The 16,962-nt window shown below is 42.4% G+C and overlaps 1 long non-coding RNA gene across 1 annotated transcript; it reads right to left on the bottom strand.

Annotated features, from left to right (window-relative positions):
* Nucleotides 1-2,502: 2,502 nt before the first annotated feature.
* On the bottom strand, nucleotides 2,503-4,610 carry LOC102370780. The gene is made up of 3 exons (XR_323303.1): nucleotides 4,565-4,610; nucleotides 3,106-3,232; nucleotides 2,503-2,607 (listed from the first exon to the last, which is right to left on the bottom strand). It is a non-coding gene; the product is annotated as an uncharacterized LOC102370780 (long non-coding RNA).
* Between the last annotated feature and the right edge of the window lie 12,352 nt (nucleotides 4,611-16,962).

Here is a 16,962-nt window from a genome sequence, read left to right as displayed (position 1 = left end):
TTGGTAGTTCTCCAAATTATTTTGATTTACTCATTCGCATAGCTCATTTTTCACAGTACTTTATGGGACAATGATATTTATAAAACAATAGATAATGCATGAAACAAATAGGCAACTAATCAAATAAAAGCATAATATAGCAATATATGTACTAACTATGTGAGCATACTGACAACATGAGACTTGCCTTTACGAGTACTTGAAAATACACCCAGATCCTCTCCTTGTTTTCTCAGAGGGGAGACTGCCATTTCTTCTACTATATCATCTTTCTTCCCAAATTTTAATCAGGGCCATGTCACGCAGGACACTTAGCACATGTTAAATGCACCTTAAATGTGAGAGTCCATGCGTTAAGTGCTTGTATCATAGCGAGTTTATGACTTTTCACATGCAAAGTAATTTTAGGTTATATTAAGTAACACCTGTTAAGCTACCATTGACCTACTCCAGAGATAATATGAGCAATTTTTAGTCATCCAGCATCCAAAGATACACCACTCCTAGAGCCCCCACTTTTATTTCAAGGGCTACCCAAACTCTAGTGCCCACAGGAGTGATACCAACTCCAAAGCAAGCCCAACCTGTCCCAGGAAGGCGAGGACCATCACCACCAACGGTGGGAAGACGAGCTGACAAAACCAGGCAATCTGAGTGCATCACAGCCCAGATAGTAGCTTGGGGGTACTAGCAGGACTAGCAGCAAATCCACACTAGAATCAAATGCATGAAGTTGCAGTATGTTTGGTCAGGGATGTTGAAAAGCTCTCGGTCACCATGAGGACTATGGTCCACTACTACAAGGAGCTGTCAAGGATCCTCAAAGTAAACCATGCTGTTGATCCCAACCACACCATGCACCACATTCCCCATGCTAACCTGATTGGTAATCAATGGAGGCTGTTTGCCAACTTCCAAATCATCAGGGCTATGTGTTTCTTGATGGACATGAGGTGCAGAAGCCTAGTGCCTTAGTGCTGGAGCAGGGGGGGGCAGCTTGGTGCAAAGGTCAATGCATGGGTGACTGGTGCCTCTTGAGTCAGGGGAGCCATGTGCCCTGCTTGACACCAGTCAGTGAGCGGGGGGAGGGGGGGATCCCCTGGTGGCCAATCCCACCCCAGGGGGGAGGTCGCCCAGCAGCCACCCGGCAGTCGATCCTACCCACCAAAAATCCCATGGCCACTTCTGGAAGCAGCATGGCTGCTTTTGCTGGTGGCCTGGCTCCCCAGCCAGCACTCACAGGGGAGGCACTGGTGCTCCTACCAGCTAAACAGGGAGTGCTGCCTGACAGGGTGTGCACTGGTGCTCTCAGAGGGTGCCTGTGCACCTCTGTGCAGCCCCTACATGTCACCCCTGGGTAAATGAATGTACCATGGGACATCCTAAAGTTTTACCACTACTGCTTGTCATCCCAGGTTCTTAGCATAAGCTGCTCCCACCAGTCCAACCTCACCAGTAGAGGCCAGTAGTGACAAAGTAGGATCTGATACTAGGCCTACAGCACCCCAACTTGCACAGCATTATGGTGCTGGGGGTTAGATTAGATGACCTCTAGTGGTCCCTTTTAATGCCACTTTTCTATAGCTCCATGTTCCTCTTGCAAGTGGGGCACTATGATACCCATGGCAGCACCTTACCAGGACTAGAAGCTCTCACTACCAAAGCACAGAATGCCTGTGGATTAGAGCAGTCACAGAAAGGATTTGCTCATTCTACCACTCACCATCTCCAGGAAGCTCCTGGAGATGTGAGCCTAGCTGAAACAAGCTAGTCCCAGCTGGGCTGAGTGAGGTATCCAATCCCTTGGAGCCACAAGCAGCAGGCCCCACCTGTTCCAGGCCTTAAAAGTCAGACCTAACCTGCAGTCTCCTTGTCTGGGCAAAGTGAAAATTCTTGCTCCTGAATTTCCGTGCTCTTCCTTACTGGTTGTCTGGTTCTGAGTCCTAGGCCTGGCTCCAACTTCCAATTCTGATAAGACACATGGCATTCCCTGATTCTACTTCTTGGCTCTTGATTCTGTTACAGACTTCAGCTCTGGCTTTTGGCTTCTGATCCTGGTTAACTTCAGCTTACCCTGTCTCTGCCTACAGCTTCTGACTTTGGCCTGTTTTGACTTTGGTTCTGGTGCTCAATTCTAGTTCTGATGCCATACCCCTCTGTATCCCCTGCTTCTCGGGGAACTGATCTGGACTATACCTGTGCTTCAGGTATCTAATCACTAGACAGGTATGCCCACATCCTGGTTTCCTAACATCACCTCAGTGAGATGATGGGCTAATTGGCACTTTTACCTACACTTGGCTGTTTTTGACCTCTGTCAGAAATATGGAAAAAGTCACTTCAGCATGGCATGCTAGGAGACCTGCTCACCAGTGCCTTAGCAGCAGAACATGAGCTGTGCAAGTAGGAATTGAAGTAAACTGTACTGGGAGACTGCTCAGAACTTGTTTTAACTTTAATGCTATGTACAGTTCTACAGAATAATGCATACCAAACGTCCTGTGCAACAAGGCTCTCAGAAGTTCTGCTGAATTTTAAGTATAGGGTCAGTGGCTGGAGAGAGAGCGGAACAGTTTCATCTCTGTCCTCATCTGTCTTATTCAGTTTCTGTAAGGAAATTAGGCTGAATTGCATGAACTCCCTTCATTCTGTCAGTGGTCTTCACTGAACAGCTGTGGAAAGCCTCAACTAGTGGCAGTAATTTCTTTCAACCCCTCCTTTCCCCACCCCACCCCGAAAACCAAATAAAAACAGTATAGTACCATGTAACATAACAAAAATGCACTAGCATTTGTAACTCTAGGAAATTCACACCACAATCAGATAATAGTCACTGCTTCACAATGCTCTGCTCACTTAGCAGCAAATCCAACAAATCTTGTATAATCATTTTATCTGTTGTACTGCATTGGCCTCCTAGTTAGAATCATGCCTCTCAATTGTGGGAACTAAACCCACTATTACACAATTTAGACAGAAAATAAATCCGAAGCAAACCATTGGCTTGTCTGAACATGAAAGAAAAAAAAAAATCATATCTCCAACCAAAAAGACTGATTTTTTTTCCCCTGAATAGTTCTGAATTTGCGTACATTTTTTCTATACCTTTTATTGAGGAAATAATGAAACTTTGCAGACGGATGAAGAGCTGCCTTTCTGTGCAAGCATCAGTTGCTTCAAGCAGTCAGCCAGATTTTTAAATTCCAGGTGCCCCAACTCACTATGATAAATTCTGTAAAAAAAAAAATCACTACATAGGGTCACCCATGAATACAAAGCAAGAATGGAATTTGTTGTCAATTGTTATGCATATGGCTATATGTAATTCTGAATTCAGTTGTCAGATGCAGTATTTATAGAACTCTGAGGAAGAAAGTGTTTTGGCAAGTTCATTGCTTAGATAATATGGTATAATTTGCATAAATAGGTAAGACAGAAGTAGGCCCATCGTATATAAGGATTAAATTTGATGAGAGTGGGGATGGATTTTTTGTTATAAGCAACTGAAAGAATGATGCAAAATGGTGCACTCTATAAATATTTCTGTTTCTATATTTGGGAGAAAAAGATGATATACTCAGGTCATAAAATAATTATTTAGTTACTTTTTATTAAGACAGTTACTAATTGAATAAAAACCTGTTGTATATTTAAAAAAATAAGTGAGATGACCTATGTAATTACAGACATGCACATCCAAGCTTATTCACAAGTAAAATAAATGAACATAAAAAAAAAAAAGAGATTTTATTAACAACCAACAATAAGAGTAGTATAATTAATACCACCCAAAACAAGTTTAAGGAAATTAAGGAGTGAGTGGTCAAACTAATTTGAAGAAACTAGAAACTTAAAGATGCTAGAACAATACAAAACAGGCACAGGGTATATTTAATGTGGGACAATGGACACTCTCCAGGGCCTGGTCATAGTACTGGCCTGCCCACCTGTCTAAGGCAGTCTGCCTGGTCTTTTCTGCCATGCCTTGTTGTTAAGATACTAGTTATAATAATGTGGGAAGCTGCCCTTTAATGCACCAATGTCTAGAGGTTTACACATGATTCTGAGCTTCCTTGTAATGGCCCATGTCTCTCAGATGTTACACTGTTGTTACTAACTCTATGCGCCCTCTTGCCACAGAGCCCTCTGGCTCCTGTGTCTCCACAGAATTTGGGCACTGAATTCTCTGGTGCCTGACTTTCTGTGCTTCTCTCCCAGTGCCTTTCTTTGATGTCTATCTCTCTGTGCCTATCCCTAGTGCCCAGCTCCATGTCTCTCTCTGCACCTCCCTCTCTGGTGCCCGGCTCCACACCTCCCTTTCTCTGGGGCCCAGTTCTATGCACCTGTCACTGGGCTCTGCCCAGACCCTGTGCCCTTTTCTCTGAGCACTAATGAGGCTTCCAAGCCTCCCCTTATAGCCTCATCCTGGTCCACTGTATTAAACAATAACACAAATACAAGTCCCTCAGCTACAGCATAACAACACTAATGGAGACTGTGTTCTGTCTCTTTAAGAGGGTATAACTTACACCCTTAGGACAACATATCTCTTAGCTCTGGGTACCTGAAGCCCCTGGAGCCTCACTGTTCTTGTAGGAAGCAAATAAGGCAGCAACTAGTCTCAGATAGGTGCTGCCTACTAGTTTCAGGTAACTTCCTTAAACAGAGGCTCTTTTCTTTGGCAGTTGCTAGAGAGAAAGTATGCTCCTGCTAGCTCTAGCCTTAGGCTTATATGTCCCCCAGAGCCCTGTCTCCACCTGGTCAACTGACTGCCTGCAGGTGCAGGCCAATTACCCTATTAAGCCATTGTTTAGGCAACCCACAGCTCTGGAGTTCTGCCTAGCTTTCTGAGCAGCCTAAAGGGAAGAAGGAGCCTGGCCAAAGTAGCAGGCACATCTTGGTGCCCTGCTACAAAATAGACAAAAAACTGGCTATGGGGTAGGTCTCAGAAGTAACTGTTAGTGGGGAATCATCAAATGGGTGCATCTCTAATGAGATGTAATGGGAAGTTATACTGCATCATCACAATGGTTCCACCTGGCCTTAAAAATCTATTACACTAATAATGATAATTTACTTACTAGTAGAGACTATCATTAAGGTTGTATGAATTGTTTACTTTGGACCTCTTGTTTTCAGCTCCTCCAAATTTTGAAGCCCCTATTACTTGGCTGAAATTCTCCAAGCCCATTCTTTGCCCAAAGTCAACATAATTTTCATTTCCTTGCCCTCTCCTTCCTTTTCTTTTAGTGAGATATTTTCAAGGACAGATGTAGCAGACAAATATTTTGCAAAACATATTTAAAAAAATTACACTATTTTAACATGTGAAGAAAATCCGTGGCACCAAATTGAAATATCTTTAATATGAAGACGTTTCTTTGAGTGAATGATGTTTTTTCATTTGACCAAATTCTATGTACAACTTTTCTACCTCTCTTTATCAATATTCTAAGCAAAGGAAGTCTCTATTTCATGTTATTGCTGTTAATTATTGATGATTGTTGATGCCTGGGCCCAGTTTAAAACAATGTAAGGGTGCTTTAGTTAAGAATCAAGAAAATCAAGAAATGGCTAAGTAAAGAGTACACATTTTTGCTCCTTTGTGAATGCACATTAAGAAATAATTTTCAGTTAATGTTCCTATAATGACGTGAGTCTAGTACGTGAATTTTTTTCTAGAGGTAATATTTAATGAATAAAACAAAGTTATGAAAAACTATTTACTAAGTAATGACACATTTTAATTCCATAAATTGAGCATCTTAATTAGATCATTAGAGTACACACGTGTAATTAGGCAGTAAGGATATTTAATTTTGTGTTGATTACCATGTGCAATTACAAACTAAATCATCTTAGGAAACAGTGGTGAAAAAATTGGCACCCAAGCAAAACAAGTTTTTAAAGTTTTTAACCCTAGTTTGATTTTTTTTTTTTTTAACATACCTGAAATGGTCCCGTGAACTAATGCTCTCAGAACAGTGGTTTTCAAACAGATTTTTGGTCATGTACCCCTTTACCTGTACAATCTTGCTGCTCATATCGGTTATACTTGACATGTCTCTGCACGTTCTTTAGGAAGAATATCAACACTGATGTCAATGTGCAGCAATGCCATTCCTCCCTGAGCACTGACCAATCAGAAGCTCCACCACTGTTATTAAAATGTAGGCATATAATCCCTTGGCAAAGTGCTGTATACATACATCCCTGGGGGGAGACGCACCCTGAGTCTGAAAACCAGTGCTGTAGGATTTCACTTCACTCCTATAACATATAAACAATGTTAGATGAATATTTATAAGCGTATGGCACAGGGCTGGAACACTGACCTGGAAGAGTGGAACACAACATGACTCTCCTCCCTTCCTCCTGCCTACATTGACATCCCAGACCTAAAACGGTTTCATGCCATCATGGAGGTTTGCATCCCTGACTGTTGCTTTTGCTTCTCTAATTCCCCCAAAATGTACTCAGGCTGCTTTGCAGATTTTTTCTCAGGAAATCTGGCTATAAGCTATAGTTACTGCCCTTGACTCTGTCACAGCTGCCCTTGAATTATAAGACCTAGTCTGGAGGGAGACTGTTCTATACAGAAAAAGGTCAAGGAAGCAAGCTCCTTTTGTTGACTGCTTAATCTTTTAAAGTATGCCTAAATGGGCTGCAGGTGAAAATATTAACATGCTTACATAAAAATCTGGCTTACAGACTCTTCCCCATGATCCTTTATAGAAAAGCTATGGCCATCTGTGGCACACATACCACAAGTGCCATGGCAAACCTTTGTGTGTGGCATATGGCAGAGCAGGGAGGGGACAGGCTGCACAGCAAAAAGCAGAGCAGCAGATTGGACAGTGAGCACACAGAAGGGAGCGGAAAGCAGGGCAGCAGATCACACAGAGGCAGGAGATGAGAGTGGTACTTGTAGAAGGTTCAAGGCTAATTTGGGGCATGCCTGCCAAAAAGTTGGCCCTCATTGATTTGGAAGAAGGATAAAGCTAACCTGTAGTGAGGGGTTGCTGACTTACCTGGGAGAACTAATTAGGGTATATTTAGTTTATATAAGTTCCAGATTTTAGCTATGAAAAGAGCAGACATGTCTATAATTAGGATATAATAGATGTGCAGAGTGAAGGCCTTGATTCTGTCAATAATGCAAGGGACAGAGGTACTACATAGAAGGGATCTTCACTGAACACAGAGTTGTGATTTCCTAAGGGCTGCATCTGTGTAGATGGTCTATATACATTCAGGAGTGCAGAAGGCAGAAAGATCATGTCTACAGCTAATTGGAAGAAGGATTTCACAATCCTATGAACATATAATCCAGGAAACACCACTGTGGCACATGCATTGCCTCGCTCTGTGGCAGACAGTGAATCCTGTCTGTCCCCCATTGTATTATCCATCTTTGGATCACCACACACTTTATACTTTTGCAGGGATCCCTGTGCTCCAAAATGCATATGGAAAAGGCTCATACTCTAATCACCAGTGATTGGCACTGCGTATTTCCAGTCTCTGATAAGAAATTATTTGGATCTACAAGACATTACTGGATGAGGGAGAGGTGAGATACCTGAGGACTTCGACCTCTGAAAGGCTAAAAAGCTCTTCCCTATTTGCCCAGCCCATTTTACTTTTAGTGTGAATGCAGGAGTGGGTCTGACTCTGTTACCTCTCCATTTTGCACTGGATGCTTGGTGCATGCTGAAAACACTCTGAATATTCTCTCAGTGCCAAAGATAAGGATTCTTTTCACCCTAGTGCATTGTGTTTACTAGAGCTGTAGGCTGCACTACCTGTGCACCCCTTTTGCCTTTAAATAGTACTTTAGGGTGATTATAGCTTTGTAATGAGAATAAATACGCACTGAATCTGAACAACAGAGTAAGGGGCTTAGGATAGCACTATGGTGATATGGGTTTGCAGTACAGCACAAAATTTACTCTGATATTGAATTGTACTGTTTAAGATAAACCTCACACACTGCAAACAATGGGTCAGAATACAGAGTATTTCAGCATCCTCCTGTGAATCCCTAATTGGTGGCAAATGATGGAATGTATTCTAAGTGAGTGCTAGTGTTTTTTAAGGGTTACTGCATGAGCAGACACCTGCTAATGCATATATATAAATATATTAGTGGCATGGAGTCATAAAAGCTAAAAGTCCCAGTTATTATGGATTCCTGTTCCAACTGATGGTTGTAGTTTAATTTAATTTAACTGTGATTAAATAACAAAAATCAATCAAGCTAATAATACCTATGTAAAAATACATGTGTCAGGGCTGCTCGACACACGTATCTGAGTGGCCAGAGGCTGCACACCACAACAGGCATGAGCCTCAGGCTGCCCATCACAGAGACCACATGCCACACAGGCAGTAAAAGCTTCCTTATCTTTACTGCCATATGGATGGTGAGCCCCCACTCCCAGTGCTGCCCTGCCCAGGAAACCCTGGCTTCCCCACCAACAATGGGAGGCAGTGGTAGCCAGGTGGGAGCCTGAAGGCCGCACATTAACTCTTCAGAGGCAGATGCAGCTAGCGGCCTGGCTGTTGGACAGCTGTTATATGCAGATTCTCTTTTAAACTGTCTTTTAAGCTGTTATATGTTAGATTCTCTTTTAAACTGATGCCACTAGCTTACATGCCCAGTAGAGGCTGTCTTGCAAAGACTTTGCCTTTTGAATTAGAAGCAGTGTACCTACCACTGAATGGTGTTGCGTGCAGTTGAATCAGCAATGTTGATTCACAGAGCAATTAACCTGCCTCCATGCTAACAACCCTGCTTACACTGAGGTGCCTTCACTGCTTCTGGTTTAGGAGTAACTTGGGAGCATTGCAGGTTGATATTACTAAGGACAGAAACTTGGTGGTCTACATGGCTCTGGCATCACAATGGGACTTTAAATGGACATTATTTATCACAACACTGACTTTCAGTCTCCATTATCCTACCAAAGTGGCATAAGGAGTCTTGGTTTATCTGAGAATCTGTATAATAAAATGTATAATTACTTGACAGCCCCAAATGGCCAATTTATTTGTTTTTTGTAAGTTTATTACAGGGGTGTCAAACTCATCTGGCCCCATGCACTAGATGAGGGTTACTGGGCCAGTTTGTGGGCTAGCTCAGGGCTGGCCCCCTGTGCCATGTGCAGGGTGTGTGGCACTGTGTCTAACCTGTCTGCCACATGTAGTATATGCTGGTCCTGCTCCGGGGCTTAAACTGCATGTGGCACATGGGTTGGACCCAGTACTGCACATAGTATAAGGGGTCAGGCCAGACCATAGGCTGCATGCAGCACACTCTTGGCTGACCCTGTGTACTTCCTCCAACATGGCCAGATCTAGACTGGCCCTAGAGACAGCATTCTGAGATGCTCTGGGACAGGCACCATAATATGCAGCACACACCCTGGACTGACCCCTTGTGCAGGGTGCAGCACACACGGTGCCAGGTCCAAGCCAAACACTGCACGCAGCAAGGGTGGGGGGCGGGGAATGTTGGGGTTGGTGCATGCCCCATAAAGCATGTGGGGTTGGTTCAGAAACCCACAAGCTAGGTTGTACTGCTCCACAGGCTGGATCTGACCCATAGGCCATATGTTTGACACCTCTGTTTGTTGGAAACAGCAATTGCAGGGACTACTGGCACTCTTAGTTGAGTTACTAGGTGGCAACTGCAACTAATATTTGAGAGAGCTGATAAAAAGGCATCTTGACTTTCTAATTATACAGTAATGTCACAAGGACTGGGGTCATAGTTACATATGTATTTCAGAAGGAAGGGTAGCTTCTTGCAGGCTAACTCATTCAGAAAGCATGATTTTTCATAGGCTATAGCCTACTTTGTCATATCCAATTATATATTTCACTGAAGTTTCAGTTAATAAGGCTATTTTTAATAAGTGAGTTAAGATGAGTATGATTACAAAAGAAATTTAGCAAATTGCCAGTTGAATCAACTTTGTATTCATGGGGTGTGTCTACACATGCATTTATACCATCTTAAATTTACTGCACAGTAAATTACTACTCAGTAATTGTGAATAGGCTGGCATTTACATGTGCAGGTGTTAAACCACACTAACGGTGAGTGGACTGATTTGGGACTAAAGTTAATCCCAAATCAGTCCACACACACACACACATGCGCGCGCGTGCGCACGCGCGCACACACACACACACACACACACACACACACACACAGAGTGTTACTGTGGAGTAAGGCGTCTAAACATGCATTACTGTGCAGTAACTAATTGGGTGTAAATTTAATACTTGCATGATGCAGATATCAAATTTATGCTCAGGTCAGCAAAAGTAAAAATATTTACTGTGCAGTACAGGAATGCACATGTAGACACATTCCTGTACTGAGCAGTAAATATGCACATGTAGAGGAACCCACTTTGTTTTTCAAAAAATGTGAAACCAGAATCTTAAAAAATCTACCTTTTGCTTCTAATTTTCCCAGCTCCAATCTTTTTAAATTAGTAGCATGTCAAACACAACAGAAAAACAAATATTAATGGGCCTGGAATGAAAATGTCATCCTAAAAGAAAGCTAAGAATAACACTCTTAGCCCTGTATCTGAATTTAAGGAAGGTTGCTGTTTTGTTTTGCTGTGTCATTTTTGGGAGGATAATCAAGAAAAAACATAATTTTCTTGACTGATTGCATATCATTTATGAGTGGTTTTGAAAACATGGCAAAATATTTAGGAAGAACACACCTATAAGTATTTCACTTCAATCAGATTGCAAATAAGAATATCTGCCGATTCAAGAAAAGAATTCTCTCCTAAGGGCAGGTCAGAAATAATAATAATAATAATAATAATAATAAAAATAATAATAATAAATCCTGTTTGTTTGTAAATAATAGGTTTTTTAAATCCAAAAAGCAAATAAGTTGGAAACTACGATTTAAAAAAATTTTTTTTTTAATTAAAAAAAAAAAATCACTCAGCAAAAGCAGGTTGGTATTTAGTTAAAAATGAAGAAAACAGAGGAAAAATGGTTGTTACTCTTTGTCCTGTGCCAAAAACTGGGCACTTTTTAAAATGAAGCAAATACTGTAATTGCACATTTTTGTTTCTGGAAAATAATCTATTGTATGAAGAAAATGAACCTCTTAAAAATCAAAGAACTGTGATACTGACTCTGATTCAGTGCTCTCAATTAGGAGGTACAGTCTTAAAGATATGCTAAAATACATCACTCAGATTCTATCTTCTGTGGTTATTAAAAATTCCATTTTTTTCCTCAAGGAGTATATGTAGGAGCTCTAGGACTAGTGTACTGGCCAAATGAGAACTTTAGTCACTAGTTTTCACCAACCTAAAATTGTACGTAACTACCACCTAGTATTTTTCAATAATTTTCCTAATTGCTACACAGTGCTTTTGTACAATAATAAATCACTGCTTTTGCATAGCACAGAGCTAACTTCATATGAGCAAAAAGTGAAATGGTTGTGTGAAAGTTGTTATAAATTATATTGGATTAAAACTGTACAATCTAAGTGTGAAATATTCATATTTGGTATAAAAATATGTCAGCAATTACTTTGAAGGTTCCTGTAATTATTCAGGGGTATAGAAACATACCCTGTTTACCTTTCATACTGTAACAATCTTTTTGAATTACCCAAAGATCTCTTTATACTCCTTTTCTGAAAATAATTCCATTTTTAAATGACCCCAACCTATTTACTGTCTCACCTCCTGTTGTCCTGGTGCCAATATGGTGTGCAATACTTTAACCTCCCCCACACAAATAAGTTGAAAAAGGTTATTTTGAAGTACTGAACTCTATTTCCAACTCAAGTCATGTTAGGTCATACCTTCCAATTCAGAAAATCATAACAAGAGATATTTCTTTTCATTCACTACTGTACCTTATAAGAATACTATATTTGGAAAGGTGCAAGTTTGTTCTCTTGGTGTTTATATAAATTACTGTATATTGATTTGATCTTGAAATGCTCTTGGTACTTCTGGGACTAATCCTGTGAAGTGCAGAGCATTACACATAATAGAAGTGCAGTTAAGTCAATGGGAATGGAAACTACTTTATAAAACTCGCCTCATAAATGCAGAGGACAATTTGAGTTTAACTGCTATTACAAAAAAAAAAAAAAAAGCAAAAACTCTTTGGAAATACATATTTTTTTCTTACACTCAAATTAGTGAAAGTAGCTACCTGAGTATCAGAAAAAAAGAAATGTCTTCTCTTGTATATCCCTATACTACTGACATGACCCAACGTGTTAAAAAATAATAAATGTAGTTACCTTTAGTAAGTCATTTCGCAAGAGCACAGATCTGGATTTTTAGATGCTTACTGTGTGTTTTACTTGGCTCAGCCAAAGCTGCTTTAAAGTCCTGTGCTATGATGGAATGATAATTGGGTGTTGATGAAAAACATCAATCATCGTTGTATTGTGATTCAAGTTATATTTGTTTTAAAGTTAAACTATAAGATGTTGTGAAATAAACCATATGGGTTTGGTGATTGCATTTTAAAAGCTTCATCCCTTTACTTACAGGCCAAGTGTGAATCATCCCCTAAATCAATAGAGCTTATTGAAAACTCCAGGATTACCTGAAAAGGTTTTGAAGGGTTTGTCAGTAGAGAAAAAAAATCCGACTCATTTCTAAGATATATTCTTTTCTGTTCCCTATCCTCTCTTAACGCTTCTGAATCCCAAGAATAGACACTTCTTCCACTTACCTGCTAGGACAGGCCAACCTGATTTTTGAAGTACATTTAGCAAAGTAGTTCAGTGGATGTGTTCTGTTATTTGCAATTGAAATGACTCATCTGTGATGACATGAAAATGAAGACAAACTTGCCCAAAGGTGCAATGATATCTTTGCTATATATTTATACTAGCTATTGCAGACTTCTGGAAAGAGTTTAATTTTGTTAAAAACAAGCATTTTATTATATAAAATTAAGATACAGAACTAAAACTAATAGTTCATTTTTGAAGCATTATAATCAGAGAATCCTCAGTCACTGGGGACTAATGGGGTTAAACATGTCCCAGATGTGTGGAGTGGCTGATGAAGTGCAGGCTACCCTTCCACCTTCTGTTACTAGAGGATGGCTGGTGACACTTAAGGGGCTCTGGGCCCTGGGAGATGCAGTATACTTAGCTGCTACTAGGTTTCATTTGACCCTAGGCTACAGGTAGCAGAGGTTGGAATGATTGAAAATACTGTCTCTCATCCTGGTAACAGGCAGCAGAAGGAGGAAATACAGACCAAGAAGTGCAGGCTTCTGTGACTCTATATCAGTTCAAGTCCACAGAGGCAGATATAGCATTTCCAGCACTGTGGCACCAATGTTGCCCATCCTGGCCACCCCATGGACTCCCACCTAATATCCCCTTCTGACTTCTCAGGGTCCTATCCTGTTATCTTTCCTGCCACACTTTGATGTTATGGTTAGACAGGGAGGCTACCCCTAGAGGGCATAGTGGGGTTTGAGTGTAGGGTCCTTGTCTGGGCTTAGGCACTCTAGCTTTAGGCCATAGATTCATAGATTGTACAGCTGGAAGGGACTTTGGAAGATCATTGGGTCCAGCCCCCCGCATCAAGCAGGAAAGACAATTGGGGTCAGGTGACCCCAGCAAGGTGACCATCCAGTCTCCTCGTGAAGATTTCCAAGGTAGGTGATTGTACCACCTCTGGAGGGAGCTTATTCCACTGTCTGGACACCCTAGTTGTGAAATAGCTTTTCCTAATGTTGAAACTGAAATGGTCTTCCAGGAGTTTGTGACCATTACTTTTAGTTTTCCCCCAACAGTGCCCTGGTAAACAGTTGTTCACTGAGCCCTTAATATACACCTCTGATGTAGTAGTAAGCCGCTACCACCTCTCTCAGTCTCCTCTTTTTCAGGCTGAAGAGTCCCAGATCCCTCAGCCTTTTCTCATATGGCTTGCTGCACAAGTCTCTGATCATATGGGTGACCCTTCTCTGGACTCTCTCAAGCTTTACCACGTCCTTTTTAAAGTGTGGTGCCCAGAACTGGATGCAGTAGTCTCACTGTGGTCTCACCAATGCCAAGTAGAGTGGGAGAATCACTTCTTTGGTTTTGAGGAGATGCATCAATTGATGCATGTCCGGGTATTGTTCGCCCTGTTGGCTACAGCATCGCACTGCCGGCTCATGTTCATACTGTGGTCTATTTTTAACCCCAGGTCCCTTTCATTCATAGTGCTGGTCAGGTTGGTGTTGCTAAACCTGTAAGTGTGCAGGGGATTGTTCATCCCCAGGTGGAGCAGTTTACATTTCTCGATGTTGAACTTCATCTGATTCCAATCCATCCAACTTGCCATCCTGTCTAGGTCCACCTGTATCTGTAGCCTATCTTCAAGCATGAACATGATTCCCCATAATTTGGTGTCATCTGTGAACTTGGCAGGCAAGCTCTATGCCCCTACATCCAAATCATTGATGAAGATGTTGAATAGCATTGGACCCAGTACTGACCCTGCAGGACACCACTGGCCACTTCCCCCCAAGAAGATCCGTTCATTAGCACTCTCTGGGTTCTACCCCACAGCCAGTTTCCTACCCACCTGACTAGCTTGCAGTTAAGCCAACAGTCTTCCAATTTGCTCATGAGATCATGGGATACCAGTTCAAAAGCATTTTGGAAGTCGAGGTATATAATGTCCACCTCCACTCTCTTATCCAGGTGGTGAGTCACCTGATTGTAAAAGGAGATGAGGATGGTGAGACAAGACCAGCCCACTTTGCTCTGGTTGGGTTCCTCTGGCTGGGGTCCATGATACTAGAACCCTAGGCTCCCAGTCCCCAGCTCCAGTCTTGCCCCTCATGGGCTCCAGGCTCCTTGGCCCCTAGCCTTACCCTTTCAGGGTTCTGGGCTTGTGCCAGTCCTTGCTGTCTAGTATCACAATCCTGACAAAACAGCAGCAGCACACCTTCTAAGTCATTGGGACCCTGCCTCCCATGTGTCCCACTGCGTCCCAGATCCTTGGTGATGTATGTGGCATGCCCCTGCAGTTCTCTGCAGCCTCTTATCTGTCCCTTACAGCCATGTCTAGTACTTTGGTACAGATGCAAATGAAAAACATGGATGTCCGCACCAAGATCAAAGACTCCCCATCTGGAGTTAATCATGCACTGTGGCAATATGACAACACAGGCTTAAAGTACTTATCTGTTGGTTCTTGGCCCAGTTCCCCTGAAGCCTGGGGTCCTTCCTTTGTGAGTAGCCTGACTTGGCTTCAGTCTGGAGCTATGCCTCCTGCAGTCCCTATGGCAGTCAGCCCCCTCTGGCTCAAGCTTTGGGTTTACCTGCTTCTCCCTGAGTCACCTGTTCCTCTACTTCTGCCCTAAGCCTGTCAATCACTACCTGCACCTGGAACAGGCAGCCATTTTATTCAATGGCCCTTTGCCATTATTAGTTTGTCCAAGAGCCTGGGGTCAGCTAGCTGACCCTTGGCTCCCCTTCCCCATCACTAATGTGGTAGGGGCCCTGTTACAGCAGAATGTAAGATTATTTCTACATGCTACCTCTATTTTTGTTTTCTAGATACAAAAAGTAGGAAAGCTTTGGAGGCTGATGGCTGTAGTGTCAAATAGCTAGAGAAAGTTTCTGAGCTTGGGGTTGGGTTGTCTGAGCTAGAAGTTGTTTCATAGCTGGTAAGGTCAGAAGGGACCTGAGCAGATCATCAAGTCCAACCCCCTGCCATGAGCAAGCAAGAATGCTGGGGTCAAATGACCCAGGATAGGTGATTTATCTAGCCTCTTTTTGAAGACACTCAGGGTAGGAGCAAGCACCACTTCCTTTGGAAGTTGGTTCCAGATCCTAGTTGCCCTGACTGTGAAGTAGTGTTTCCTGATGTCTAGCCTGAACCTACTCTCAGTCAACTTGCTTGGGGGAACAGGGACTCTCTTGTTTCCTGCTGGTCCCCCCTGGTAAGTTTATAGATGGCCACCAGATAGATCCCCTCTCAGCCTTCTCTTGTGGAGGCTGAACAGGTTCAGGTCCCCTAGCCTCTCCTCATAGGGCCTGCCCCGCTGCTCCCTGACCATGCGAGTGGCCCTCCTCTGGACCCTCTCAATACTGTCCACATCCCTCCTGAAGTGCGGCACCCAGAACTGGACACAGTACTCCAACTGTGGCCTGACCAATGTTGCATAGAGGAGAAGGATCACCTCCTTGGACCTGCTCATGATGCATTTGTGGATGCATAACAAAGTGCAGTTAGCCTTTCTGACCGCGTCCTCACATTGGTGGCCCATGTTTATCTTGGAATCAATAATGACTCCAAGATCCAGAAGGGTATATGTGAAAATAAAAGGAGGCATGTCAAGTGCCTCATCCAGCACAGAGTGACCAAAAAATGATTTGGAGCCTTGGAAGAAAGATTTATGAGGAAAGGCTGAAAGAGCCAGGGTTATTTAGTCTTAAGAAAAGACTGAGGGAGGATTTAATAACAATCTTCAAATACTTGAAGGAGAGAGGGTGCAGATGGGCTTTTCTCTCTGGCCATAGGAGATAGGACTAGGAATAACGTCTTCGAGCAACAGCAGAAGAAATGTAGGTTGGAGAGCAGGAAGAACTTTCTAACTATGATCTTTCTGACTATGAAGCATTGGAACAGGCTACCTAGAGAAGTTGTGGAATCTCCTTTCATAGAAATTTTCAAGAGCAGGTTAGACAAATACTTGGCTAGAATGGTGTAGTTGGAGACAATCCTGCCTTGAGCAGAAGGCTGGACTAAATGACCTTGTGAGATCCTTTCCAGCTCTGATTTCCTATGATACTAAATGGCAGAAGAATCAGAATTGAAGGACAGGTCCCCCTGAGCTGTGGAGAAGTTCAGTAAAGAGAGGTTGGGGAGAATGATTTCTGTGTGCTGGAAAGTGACATTTTTTAACTAATGAAGAGGAATTGGAAAGATG

The sequence above is a fragment of the Alligator sinensis genome, unplaced genomic scaffold, assembly GCF_000455745.1.
Source record: "Alligator sinensis unplaced genomic scaffold, ASM45574v1 scaffold375_1, whole genome shotgun sequence".
Classification (NCBI taxonomy): Eukaryota; Metazoa; Chordata; order Crocodylia; family Alligatoridae; genus Alligator; species Alligator sinensis.
Note: the sequence above shows the minus strand (reverse complement) of the source record. Positions and strands in the feature narration are given on the sequence as shown.